Source organism: Labeo rohita, chromosome 11 (genome assembly GCF_022985175.1).
Source record: "Labeo rohita strain BAU-BD-2019 chromosome 11, IGBB_LRoh.1.0, whole genome shotgun sequence".
Taxonomy (NCBI): domain Eukaryota; kingdom Metazoa; phylum Chordata; class Actinopteri; order Cypriniformes; family Cyprinidae; genus Labeo; species Labeo rohita.
In genome coordinates this window covers 9,231,591-9,244,045 of record NC_066879.1, presented here as the reverse complement: position 1 = coordinate 9,244,045, position 12,455 = coordinate 9,231,591, and the positions used below count along the sequence as shown (strand labels likewise).

Genomic DNA, 12,455 nt, shown 5'->3' with positions numbered 1-12,455 from the left:
CTAGGGCTACAGAGCCTTGAATGGTATGTTTTTTTTTTTTTAACTAAAAAATGACTAAAAAATATGAAAAATACTTTACTAATTTTCCAAAAACCTAGGATTGGATCAAAGTAATATACTAAAAGAAGTTTTGAAAACAAAACTGTGATTTCTTCAAATAGTATTTTTCACTAAAAAATACTAAAAATAATTTATGAACTTCCTTCAAAAATTAGGATTGGATCAAGATAACATATTAAGTTTTAAAAAACAAAACTAGGGATACCAAGCCTCCAGTATTTTTTTTTACTAAAAACAAAAAAATTCTAAAAATACTTTATTATTTTTCGACAAAAAATAGGATTGGATCAAAATGATATATTAAAATACGTTTTGAAAACGAAATTAGGGCAACAAAGCCTTGAATATTGTTGCAGACAATTTGTGGGGCATTCAGAGTCAAAAACACTGAGAATCACTGACCTAGAACATCTTAGCAACTTTCTAACACCAGACCCAGAGCCAGATCAAAACAAGACACCTCGAGACCCAGATCCAGCCCACAAATCTTCATGCAACAGTATATTGATACGTAATTTGTTTACTACTCACTTAAGACACAACTGAGTGTTTGTAAATACTCACCAAGACAGGAATGGTGACATTTTTGTGAGTTTTTACGTGTTTAAATGCGCACTTATTAGTTATTCATAACCAGCTCAGATCTAATTCACTCATTCAAAAACAACACTCTGTGAAATGAAAAGTGAAGGCAAAGTCAAACAAGATCACGTCACACAAACCCAGCAGCATCTGTGCGGTGTAAAGTGTTTTAAGAGCTTTGGGATGCTTCGATCCCTGGGAAAAAACTCACAAAAACAGAAGCTGTCAATCACAGGAGCGGGGGATGGGTTAATAGGGCCCCGCCCCCGCCTAAAAAGCACACACGCACACACAGCGGGCTCTGACCCGCAGGTTTAAGGTCAGCTCATTTACCCCAAACATCATGTCACATTTAAATACGCTTCCCCCTGAACAGCATGAGCGGATTGTGGCTGGCCGCTGCTCTTTTTCTCACAGACGTCAATGCTCTCTTTCCTCTCGCACGCTATTTCTGCTTTCCTCTCATTTCCTCCAACCCTCCCTTTCTTCGCTCTTAACCTCTCACACTCCACACTTAGCGGCAAAACGCTGCTATTCAGATAAAAAAAGACGTTTGACCCTGATCAAATGACTGAATGTGGTTTTTCTGTTCTCTCTTTTATTTCAGTTGTTCAACAGACTATTAAAGAGGGTAAAAACATGCACTCACTCTCAAGTCGCTCCCAAACCCGTATGACCTTCTTTCTTTAATGGAAAGCAAATGGAGACATTTATTAAAAAAGTAGCTGATTAAAATTGGCAGCCAGCTGGTAGTTACACTGACACCAATAGCTTAGTAATAGTTTTATTGAGAAAACAAACCAGCTATTGTTTTTACACTTTTTTCCTGATGCGAAATGTACTCTTCAATAAACTAACTGAACTAACTCTATAATAAACATGTCAACGCTAGACTGAATACACACGCAGCCTCATCTGACCCCGAATCGCTGCGGCCCACACAAACACTGACCTCACGTAAAAGCCTAACTCGCTTTTCCAGTAAGAGACGGATTAAGAGTAAGATTCTTAGAGGTGAAAGCAGGCAGCCGGGCCTTCAGTGAAGGGAGCAGGTTTGTAATCCCTTTACCCAATAAGATGTCTTCATTGAGCGTATTAGAGCCCATACAATTACCCAAGTTGACCCTTTTTTATCCTCTCTTTCTTTCTACATCCCGCTTTCTCCATCTAGTTTGTAGAATGGTAGTTTTGTACTTTTAGTGTGAGGTGTTTACTTGTGCTAGTCATTACAGCTGCTTTTTAAACATTGCAGTTGAAAATAAGGGGATTGGTTTCTATTAAATTCAAATGAACAGGTGTATCTATATACAATTATTCCATCCAAGAGACAATTTTATCAAATGCAAGTCATCGTAATTAAAAAAAAAGTGCTGCAGTAGTTACGACGCATAAACTACACTGTAAAAAAAAAGTCAGTATATTATCCATTATTTTACAGACATTTCCATTAAAATTCAACACAGTTAAGAAAAAATATTCAAAATACAGGTAAAACTCCCGTAAAAAATCAATACAGTACATTGTGTCCTATTTTTGTGAAATTTTAATCAATTAATTTATTTTTTTACAGTATGGTAGTACTAAAGCTGCAGAAAAATAAAGGAAAAAGGGAATATACACTGACCAAAATTATAAACACAACACTTTTGTTTTCACCCCCATTTTTCATGAGCTGAACTCAAAGATCTAAGACTTTTTCTATATATACAAAAGGCTTATTTCTCTCAAATATTGCTCACAAATCTGTCTAAATCTGTGTTAGTGAGCACTTCTTCTTTGCCGAGATGATCCATCCACCTCACAGGTGTGGCATATCAAGATGCTGTTTAAACAGCATGATTATTGCACAGGTGTGCCTTAGGCTGGCCACAATAAAAGGCCACTCTAAAATGTGCAGTTTTATCACACAGCACAATGCCACAGATGTTGCAAGTTTTGAGGGAGCAACTGGCTTGCTGAATGCAAGAATGTCCACTGGAGCTGTTGCCCGTGAATCGAATGTTAATTTCTCTACTATAATCCATCTCCAAAAGCGTTTCAGAGAATTTGGCAGTACATCCAACCGGCCTGACAATCGCACACCAGCCCAGGACCTCCACATCCAGCATCTTCCCCTCCAAGATCGTCTGAGACCAACCACCCGGACAGCTGCTGCAACAATCGGTTTGAATAACCAAAGAATTTTTGCACAAACTGTCAGAAACCGTCTCAGGGAAGCTCATCTGCATGTTCATCGTCCTCATCGGGGTCTCGACCTGACTGCAGTTCATCGTCGTAACTGACTGAGTGGGCAAATGCTCACATTCGATGGCGTCTGGCACTTTGGAGAGGTGTTCTCTTCACAAATGAATCCCAGTTTTCACTGTACAGGGCAGATGGCAGACAGCGTGTATGGGGTCGTGTGGGTGAGCGGTTTGCTGATGTCAACGCTGTGGATCAAGTGGCCCATGGTGGCGGTGGGGTTATGGTATGGGCAGGCGTATGTTATGGACAACGAACACAAGTGCATTTTATTGATGGCATTTTGAATGCACAGAGATACCGTGACAAGATCCTAAGGCCCATTGTTGTGCCATTCATCCACGACCATCATCTCATGTTGTAGCATGATAATGCACGGCCCAATGTTGCAAGGATCTGTATACAATTCCTGGAAGCTGAAAACATCCCAGTTCTTGCATGGCCAGCATACTCACCGGATGTGTCACCCATTGAGCATGTTTGGGATGCTCTGGATCGGCGTATACGACAGTGTGTTCCAGTTCCTGCCAATATCCAGCAACTTCACACAGCCATTGAAGAGGAGTGGACCAACATTCCACAGGCCACAATCAACAAACTGATCAATTCTGTGTGAAGGAGATGTGTTGCACTGCGTGAGGCAAATGGTGGTCATACCAGATACTGACTGGTTTTCGGATGCCCCCGGACCCCCCCCCAATACAGTAAAACTGCACATTTTAGAGTGGCCTTTTATTGTGGCCAGCCTAAGGCACACCTGTGCGATAATCAAGCCGTCTAATCAGCATCTTGGTGGATGGATTATCTTGGCAAAGGAGAAGTGCTCACTAACACAGATTTAGACAGATCTGTAAACAATATATGAGAGAAATAGGTGTTTTGTGTACATAGAAAAAGTCTTCGATCTTTGAGTGCAGCTCATGAAAAATGGGAGCAAAAACAAAAGTGTTGCGTTTATAATTTTGGTCAGTATATAATAGTCAACATTTGAAGTGGATCAAAGCCTTTTATCAAAGTTGTCTTAAAACCAAAACACGTACCCGTTTTTGTCTTAGGACAACTTTGATGAACTTTTTTGATCCACTTCAAATGTTGACTACTGTATATATATATATGTATTGTGACGAGTCGACTGCCTCCCCCCCTTATTGTCAGCTGCACCCCGTCGGTAATCGCCGCCCTTCACCAGGCTCCCGACGGGAGTGGGCGTGTGGGAGGAAGAGGGGCGCTGAAACATCCAGGTCTGGCGGCGTGTGATGGGGCACACCTGATGTGAATGAAGCCTCATCACCGCCGCTGTTAAAATGCCGAGCGCGCCTCTCCTCAGGAGACCGGTCTCTTCCCCGTGCATGCACGCTGGTGTCCTCGTGGGTCCAGGAAGGGGTGAAGAGGGAACCAGCGCCGCAGGACGAGTTGCCGGACCCCGCGGGTTCGGATGAGGACCGCACCCGTGACGGCTGACGGGCCAAGATGCCGGGCCGTGATATCCCCCAGAAGCGCCACGTAGGTGGAGGAGGACGATGCCGCTAGAGAAGCCGCCGCCCCTCGCACCCCGGACCTGAGTGGGGAGCGCGTGCGGCCGCCAGACTCCGCCCCTTACCTGGACCCTTCCCTTCGGAACACTACCCCTCCTTCACGGAACCCCGTCACATCGAGGACACCAGATCCCCCTTTTTCTTTTGGACACTTTTTCCCCCTTTTTGGACACTTTCTGTTTTATTGTTTAATAAAAGCCTCTCCGAGGCCTGACGTCACACCCACTGTGTCTGTCGCTTTGCTCCGCCCCCGTGACAGTATATATATATATATATATATATATATATATATATATATACAAAATAACAATTTGAGTTTGCCTAATATGTGTGTACTGTGTGTAATTATTATGTATATATAAATATTTGCAAAGAATTTTCTTGAAGGAGAGGTGATATTTTGATTTATAGAAAAATATTCAAGAATTAATTATTCCACCTTTAGTGGAACTATGATTATTATAAATTTTATTTTTATAATATATACTTTATGTTTTTTTTAATGTGGTTTAATTTTAAATATTAATTGTTTATTAATTGTATTAATTGTATGTTTTCATTTGCAAGTTATTTGCTTGAAGAAGAGGTGATATTTTAATTTTATATGAACACATTAAAGAATTATTGTAATTATTCCACCTTTGTTTAGTGGAACAATGTACATTATAAATGAAAAAACAGAAAAATAAAAATAAATGATTTTATTTTAACAATATATTAATTTAGTGTTTTTTAAATGAAATATTATAAAGAAAAAGGGAAAATAAAATAAATTTGATTTTATGTGGTTTTATTTTAAATATCATTTGTATACTAATTGTACGCTTTCATTCGCAAGTTACTTGCTTGAAGGAGAGGTGATATTTGGATTTTATAGGAACATATTCAAGAATTTTTAGTGAAGAGTTATTATATTCAACTAAAACTGAAACTAAAATTAAAACCATTAGAAAAATTGTTACCTGAAATTAAAAAAGCAAAAAAAACTTTTTATTTTAGTTGCCTAGGCAGCATTTCTCGTTTTAATTTAGTTTAGCAATTTAGTGATGTACTAAAATAACTAAAACTAAAACTGAAACAAAAACAAATAAAATCTTTGTAGCCAAACTACCACAAATAAGAGCAAAGTTACTAAAACTTTAACTGAAATTAAAATGGAAAGTATAAAAACTATAATACTATCTCAATGACACTAAAACAACACTGAGAGGAACACTTGACTAAATATTTAGTTGGTGCGAGACATCTTTAAAACCCTTGTAATCAATACTGAGGTCAACTCATTTGAATAACAATTGCTCAAGTGTGACTTTCCCACCAAATGAGGGCAGTTTGCTGTGTTTTTCTCAGGGGGAGGATGTGGATTCGTGCCTGCTGCGGTCCAGCAGATGTTCCTGTACGGCGTGCTGGTCAGTGTCTGACACTGCGTCTCTCTGTTAAGGTCAAAGGTCCCACGGCGTCGGGAGACAGACCTCTCGCGCGGGTCAGAGAGCAGCAGGCCGCTAATAGAGACTTGGGAGTTGTTTGGCCAAATGGTTTTGCACCTACGAAATGGTTAAAGTTTAAACCCACTTACCACATTCCTCAACACCTGAACCGAAAGCTCAGGCTGGCTGGGCTGTAATGTCGTAATGCTTTCTCCTGAAAAATCAGATCAGAATAAAACCTTTGTAATCCCATACTATAATACGGATGATAAAAGGAAAAAATTGAGGGCAGAATCGAATTTAAAGATTGGATTTAAAATAAAAGGACTGATGTAGCGAGTGGATGGTCCGGTTTGTGTACCTAGTGAATTATCTATGAGATATATATTGACGTTCATATGTTGGAAAGAGAGATACTAAGTAATCAGAATCCAGGAAGGGCCGCATTCCTGATCAAAGACCAACATTTCAACCCCAGAAACCTGGAAACACACACAGAGAGTGAAAACAAACACAGCCAGTGAAGAGAGCAGAGGACAAACGGCTCCAAATCTGTGCCATCTGAATTTTGCAGGATGCAAATTAGTAAAGCAGTGAGGTATTTGTATAAAACAAATGGTAAAAAAGATAAACATGACTTGAAAAAGACAAAAACATACAATCATTGTGAACCATAATGCTCAAAATAATGAACTGGTTTGATTGGGACAAACTTAAACAAATGAGTTAAATCAGCAGAATCGATTTCTGTTGAATTCAAATAAACAGGTGTATTTATATTACTTTTATTCTATTCAATTGACACATTTATCACGAGATTCATTGTGATAATAATCAAACAAAAATGTTACAGTACTCGTTTTGAAGCATACACTTAGAAAAATATTTTAATCTTTTTTATTTTAATTTGAATTTTGTAGGACAAATCAGTAAATCAATGAATAATCTGAATTGTGTCAGTGTTTTGAGTTTAATGAACTTGTTTAATTTAGACAAACTTAAATTTAACTGAAACTGGACTGGGATGGAAAAGGGTAGTGTAAATGCTAATATTAAGCATTATATAATGTTTTTTTGTGCAAGATTAATGTTAATTCAGGTTAGGAACAATTAATATGTATGAGTACAAACAAAAAAGATGCCAGTTCTGGTTACTTACTTAAAAATGTATGTAAATGATTACTTTTTATTTTTATTTTTTTTTGTATAGAAACCTGTTTCCAGCACTGAAAAGTTGCAACTTTTTATCTTACAATTCTTACTTTTTTTTGTCTATAATTTTAAGTTTACATCTCGCAGTTGTGACTTCTTTTTCCCTAGAATTGCATGATATAAAGTCAGAATAGCGGGATATAAACTCACAATTGCAATTTATATCTCACAGTTCAGAATTTTTTCAGCATTGAGGTAGAAGCTCGCAACTGCGAGTTCTAATGTCCAGTTCTGAGGGGGAAAAAGACTCACAATTGTGAGTTTATATTTCACAATTCTGACTTAAAGGGTTAGTTCACCCAAAAATAAAAATGAGCCATATCATTAACATAGTGGTCGTCATTTACTCCTGACATCTGAGCCGCTGAAGATGCAGTGGATTACATTTGTTTGTGAAGGGAACGTGGCTCCCGCTGTACATTAATGCGTCTATGTTCGCGCAAATTATTCATGATCCAGCTTCACCTACAGCAGAAGTGAGTATAAGGGTTTTTTACAAACCTCTGCAATCACCTTTCCTAATAACGTACTAGTTAGCAAGTTTAGCGGCTAAACGCAGCTAAATGCGGCTAAAGCAAACAATCATTCCGAGCAGCTCCTCACTCCACAGAGAGAAGAGAGGGGCGGGGCGAGCAGAGCTCATTTGCATTTAAAGGAACAATCCCTCAGAATGGGATGATTTTTACAGAGCTCATTTTGACAACGTTAAAAGCGTGTTGTTTTACACAACCATTGAGAATTTTTAACCAAAGTATATTATAGACTTTTCATTAAGACCCTAAAGAATCTTATCAACTTGTGGAAAATGGGCATCCGATGACCCCTTAAAAAATTATCCTGGCATTTCCAAGCTTTAGCATTGCATGGGCGGATGCTTCTCTTTTATGAGTCTAAAACAAGTCCAATAAAGTGCATCCATACATAATAAAAATTGCCTCACACGGCTCTGGGGGGGGAGGGGTTCAGTAAAGGCCTCCTGTAGCGAATCGGTATGTTTTTGTAGGAAAAATAATCGTATTTAAGACGTAATAATCACTTTGATCTAGCTTGCGCCGGCTGGTTGTACCCAGAAGCAGCTCCGGGTGGATGATGTAGGACGTCGGTGTTGGGCATGTGCTGGTGAGTCTCATGAAAAACAACGATTGTTTACAGGAGCAAATGAAGCAAAGTTTCCTTACTTTAGCAAAGGAAAACTAGTCTCCTCTTGGTTTATATTGAAATCCTCCAACATTTTCCTTTACAAATCCTCGTTTTTAACTTCTAATTCATGACCGTTGTTTTGTTTTGATCTCTCCACGGCACGTTCGCGTTTGTCACTTCTGCACAGCGCGTGTGCAACACTGACGCATTACATCATCTGAAAAGAGCTGCCTCCTGATATGACCAGTCAGCACAAACTAGATTCTTATACTTTAAATATGGATATTTTTCTTACAGAAATGCACCCCCAGAGCCGTGTGAGGTGCTTTTTTTGACTATGGATGGATGCACTTTATTGGACTTGTTTTGGACTGACTAGGAGAAACACCCACCCCCATGCAATGATAAAGCGTGGAAATGCAAGGATGATTTTAATATAACTCTGACCGGATTCGTCTGAAAGAAGGAAGTCATATACACCTAGGATGCCTGGAGGGTGAGTAAATTTTCTTTTTTGGATGAACCCTTTAATGACTCACAATTGCGTATAATAACTATGTAAAAGTCACAATTGCGAGATATAAACTTTCAATTCTGAGAAATTCACAATTGACTGTTTGCAAAAACCCACCCTTCTTAGTTACTGTTGCTCTCAGACAAACTCTGAGAAAAAGTCACAGTCGTGAGACACAAAGTCACAATTCTGAGAAAATGTCACAATTGTGAGATATAAACTTAATTCTAAGAAAAAAGTCACAATTATGAGACAAACTCCCAGTTCTGAGAAAAAAAAGTCACAATTGCAAGAAATAAACTTGCAATTCTGAACAAAAATTGATACAATTGCAAGATATAAACTCATAATTCTTAGAAAAAAGGTCAGATTTGCGAAATATAAACTCAACTCTGAGAAACAAAGTTAGAATTACGAGGTTAAATCTTCTAAGTTTTTTTTTATCACAATTGTGAGTTTATGTCTTGCAATAACTCTGACTTTATAACTTGCAACGAAAAAAGCCAAAATTGTGAGTTTATATTGTAATTCTAACTTAATTTCTCAGAATTTGAAGTTGCAATTCTAGAGATTTTTCTAAATCTCGCAATTCTGATATTTTTTATTTCATGCAATTCTGACTTTCTAACAAATGTCAGTTTATTCTTACAATTCTAACACTGTAAACCCAAACAGTATAACTAACTTATAATGTAAAGTACCTGGTACTCAAAATGTGCCAAAAAGTTTAGCTAACTATTATTTTTCAGTTTACACAACATCTATCAGAGTTTTAAGTTAACAGTAATTTTTAGTTTTAGTTTTTACAACTACACTAAAGTTATGAGTTTAGGGAACTTGAAAAATAGATTCAACCATAATCAAATATTTTAATGTCAAACATACGCCCTCTAGTGGCGTCTTTTTTTACGAAAAAGTGACGTCATCGCTGAACGTGCACTCAGGCGTGTTTCAAACAGATGCACAGAAGTTCGCGCTCTATTTGGATGTCTACAAACATATGCAAGTATTCAGCTGTTTCAAATAATGTTGCCGTCTATTTATAGTTGGTATCGGCTACACTCACACCATCCACGCTCGTTAGGTTTTCTAGTTAATGTGTACAGTTTTTCAGAATATTTAGAATAGAGCTACCAGTTAAAAGTGTACAAGCATATCTAAATTTCTCTAACGTTAGGATATTAAATGATGCAGCGCACATGAACATTTTTAAACATATTAAGTCGTGTATTCTTTCTATACGTGAAGTCAGCTGCAGGTTATCTGGTGAAAGTGCGTGTTCTATCTTTTTTCTTTGTGTTATGGATAGTTTTCTTCGACGATTTGATGCATAAAAGTAGTCTGAACTTAACAGGCCTGTCCGGTCCATCTGTCCACGCTGTTCCCGCAGTTTCAGTTCCCAAGGTGAGACACGAACATTTTTGTAACATAATCCTTACACGAACATAGATTTTGTTTAATGAAATTTCCCCGTTGACGCTAAATGTTTACGTAAATCTGAAGTTAAAGGTTATTTCATTGGCATTATGTTTTTAGGATTGTCACTGCCTGTTAAAATTCAACATTTTTTAAGAAATACCAAATAAGGTTGTCTTTTGTTTTGAAAGAATATTACAAAAAAAAAAAAGGATATTAAATGATGCAGTACATATGCAGTCTTACAGTTTGGACTTTCTGAAAATGTGTGTATTTTTGTATAGGTGGAGTCAGCTGCAGATCATTTGATGAAAATTAGTTTTCTTTGTGTTATCTTTTCTTCGACCTTTTGATGCATAAAACTAGTTTGAACTTCACAGGCCTATTGAGTCCACGTTGTTCCTATTGCAGTTCCTAAGGTGAGACACACATTCTTGCAAATATAATTCTATTACAAAATATAAAAATTTGTAAAAAAAAAAAAAAAAAATAAATAAATAAAATACTGAATTAAATGTTTATTTATTGCATCTGAAGTTTAGGTTTAATTTCAACTTTTTTTTTTTTTTTTTTTTTTTTTAGGATCTCTGCTGAGCAAGTTGAAAGTTACAGTTACAAAAATTGGGACAACTTCCAGGTAAATTTGTCTTAGATTTTTGTTTGGTGAATTAGAGGGATGGCTTGGGACTGTAAGCTGTGTACAGCCTCATTTCAATCCAGAACACACTTGCTCACACACATTCAATTGCAGCATAGTCATTATTCAAAAGTTAGTCCATCACCAGTGAAAGAGATCCTTGGATGCTGGCCAGCTCTACGTTTGGAATCACAGATATAATAAACTCTAATTGTGTGTTTAAAAAATGTATTTAATATATTCAGTCGGTTTGTGACATGCTTTTCTTGTCTTCTGTTTCAGGTATGTGCTGAATTTCAGCGCATTACCAACCAGAATTTAACAAACACATTTTACGCAGAGCTAGACCGCCACAGTTTTCGCCTGATGACTTTATATCGACAGAGAGCAGCGAAGACTGGAAAAACTGCTGATGCACTTTTATGACTTAAAGGTATTATCATGGTATTATTGTTGTTTAATGCTTCAACAGACATTGTTTTGACTGTATATACTGAATATTATCACTTGATCCAAATATATAAGTCTAACTATGACTTGGATTTATCATGTACTAAGTGATGAGTAAACATTTTCTGAATTTTTTGTATTTAATTTAGAACAGTGGTTCTCAAACCTTTCCTGGAGGACCCCCTGCCCTGCACATTTTGTATATCTCCCTGATCAGACACACCCAATTTAGTTCTTGCAGTTTCTACAACAAGCTGATGAATGGAATCATGTGTGTAGATGAGGGAGACATACAAAATTTGCAGTGCAGGGGGTCCTCCAGGACAGGTTTGAGAACCGTTGATTTAAAATACATTAAAAAAAAAAACTTTTAAAGGGATCGTTCACAGAAAAATGAAAATTCTGTCATGAATTACTTGCTCGTTGTTCCAAATCTGTATAACTTACTATACTTTGTTTCGATGAACACAGAGGAAGACATTTGGAAGAATGCTGGTAGTCAATGGGGTCCAATATTGTTTGGTTATAAACATTCTTCTCAATATCATCATGTGTTCATCAGAACAAAGACATTTATACAGATTTGGAACAACTTAAAGGTGAGTAAATGATGACACAATTTTTATTTTTGGATGAACTGTCCCTTTAAGAGTTTTATCTATGCCTTGATCAACTTTTTGGCATTCATTCTGTGTCAAGTTAGCATTGTTTGGTTTTGTGCTGGCTAAAACGTGTGTGTTCCACTTTTAACATTGTTTTCAATGTGAACTTTAAGGATCAACATGATGTACACACAAGGCGAACAACAGCGCTCTGTGCACTTCCTGTGTATCTGAGAGAAGACACCTCAAAATTCTTTAAAATATGCACGGTAAGTCACTTATTCTGCATATTTCTTAGGATTATATTTCAGCATTTTTTTTTCACACTGGTAAGATAGCATTTGGTAATTGTGTTTCAATACTTTTTACATCCAGATTGAAGATGATTCAGAAGAGCCAGATGTTGATTCATCAGTCAGTTGCCCTTTTGACAGTCATCCGAGAACTCCCAGACATTGCAGTTCGGTACAATACAGAGAAGATTTTGATCATCCTTGAGAATGGAGTTGTCATAACAAACCTTCAGAGACTCTGATGCTTTCCTTTTGATGTTTGGCTTAATCTATGCATTGGATCTCTCATATCCAAAAGAGATGGCCAACACGTTTGAGTTTATTTAGAAGGTTCTTTTGGGTCTTG

General features: G+C 37.3%; 1 long non-coding RNA gene across 1 annotated transcript; it reads left to right on the top strand.

Annotated features, from left to right (window-relative positions):
• The first annotated feature begins 9,900 nt into the window (after positions 1-9,900).
• On the top strand, positions 9,901-12,232 carry LOC127172814 (uncharacterized). The gene is made up of 6 exons (XR_007828679.1): positions 9,901-10,115; positions 10,412-10,546; positions 10,710-10,764; positions 11,047-11,197; positions 11,990-12,085; positions 12,192-12,232. It is a non-coding gene; the product is annotated as an uncharacterized LOC127172814 (long non-coding RNA).
• Positions 12,233-12,455: the final 223 nt, after the last annotated feature.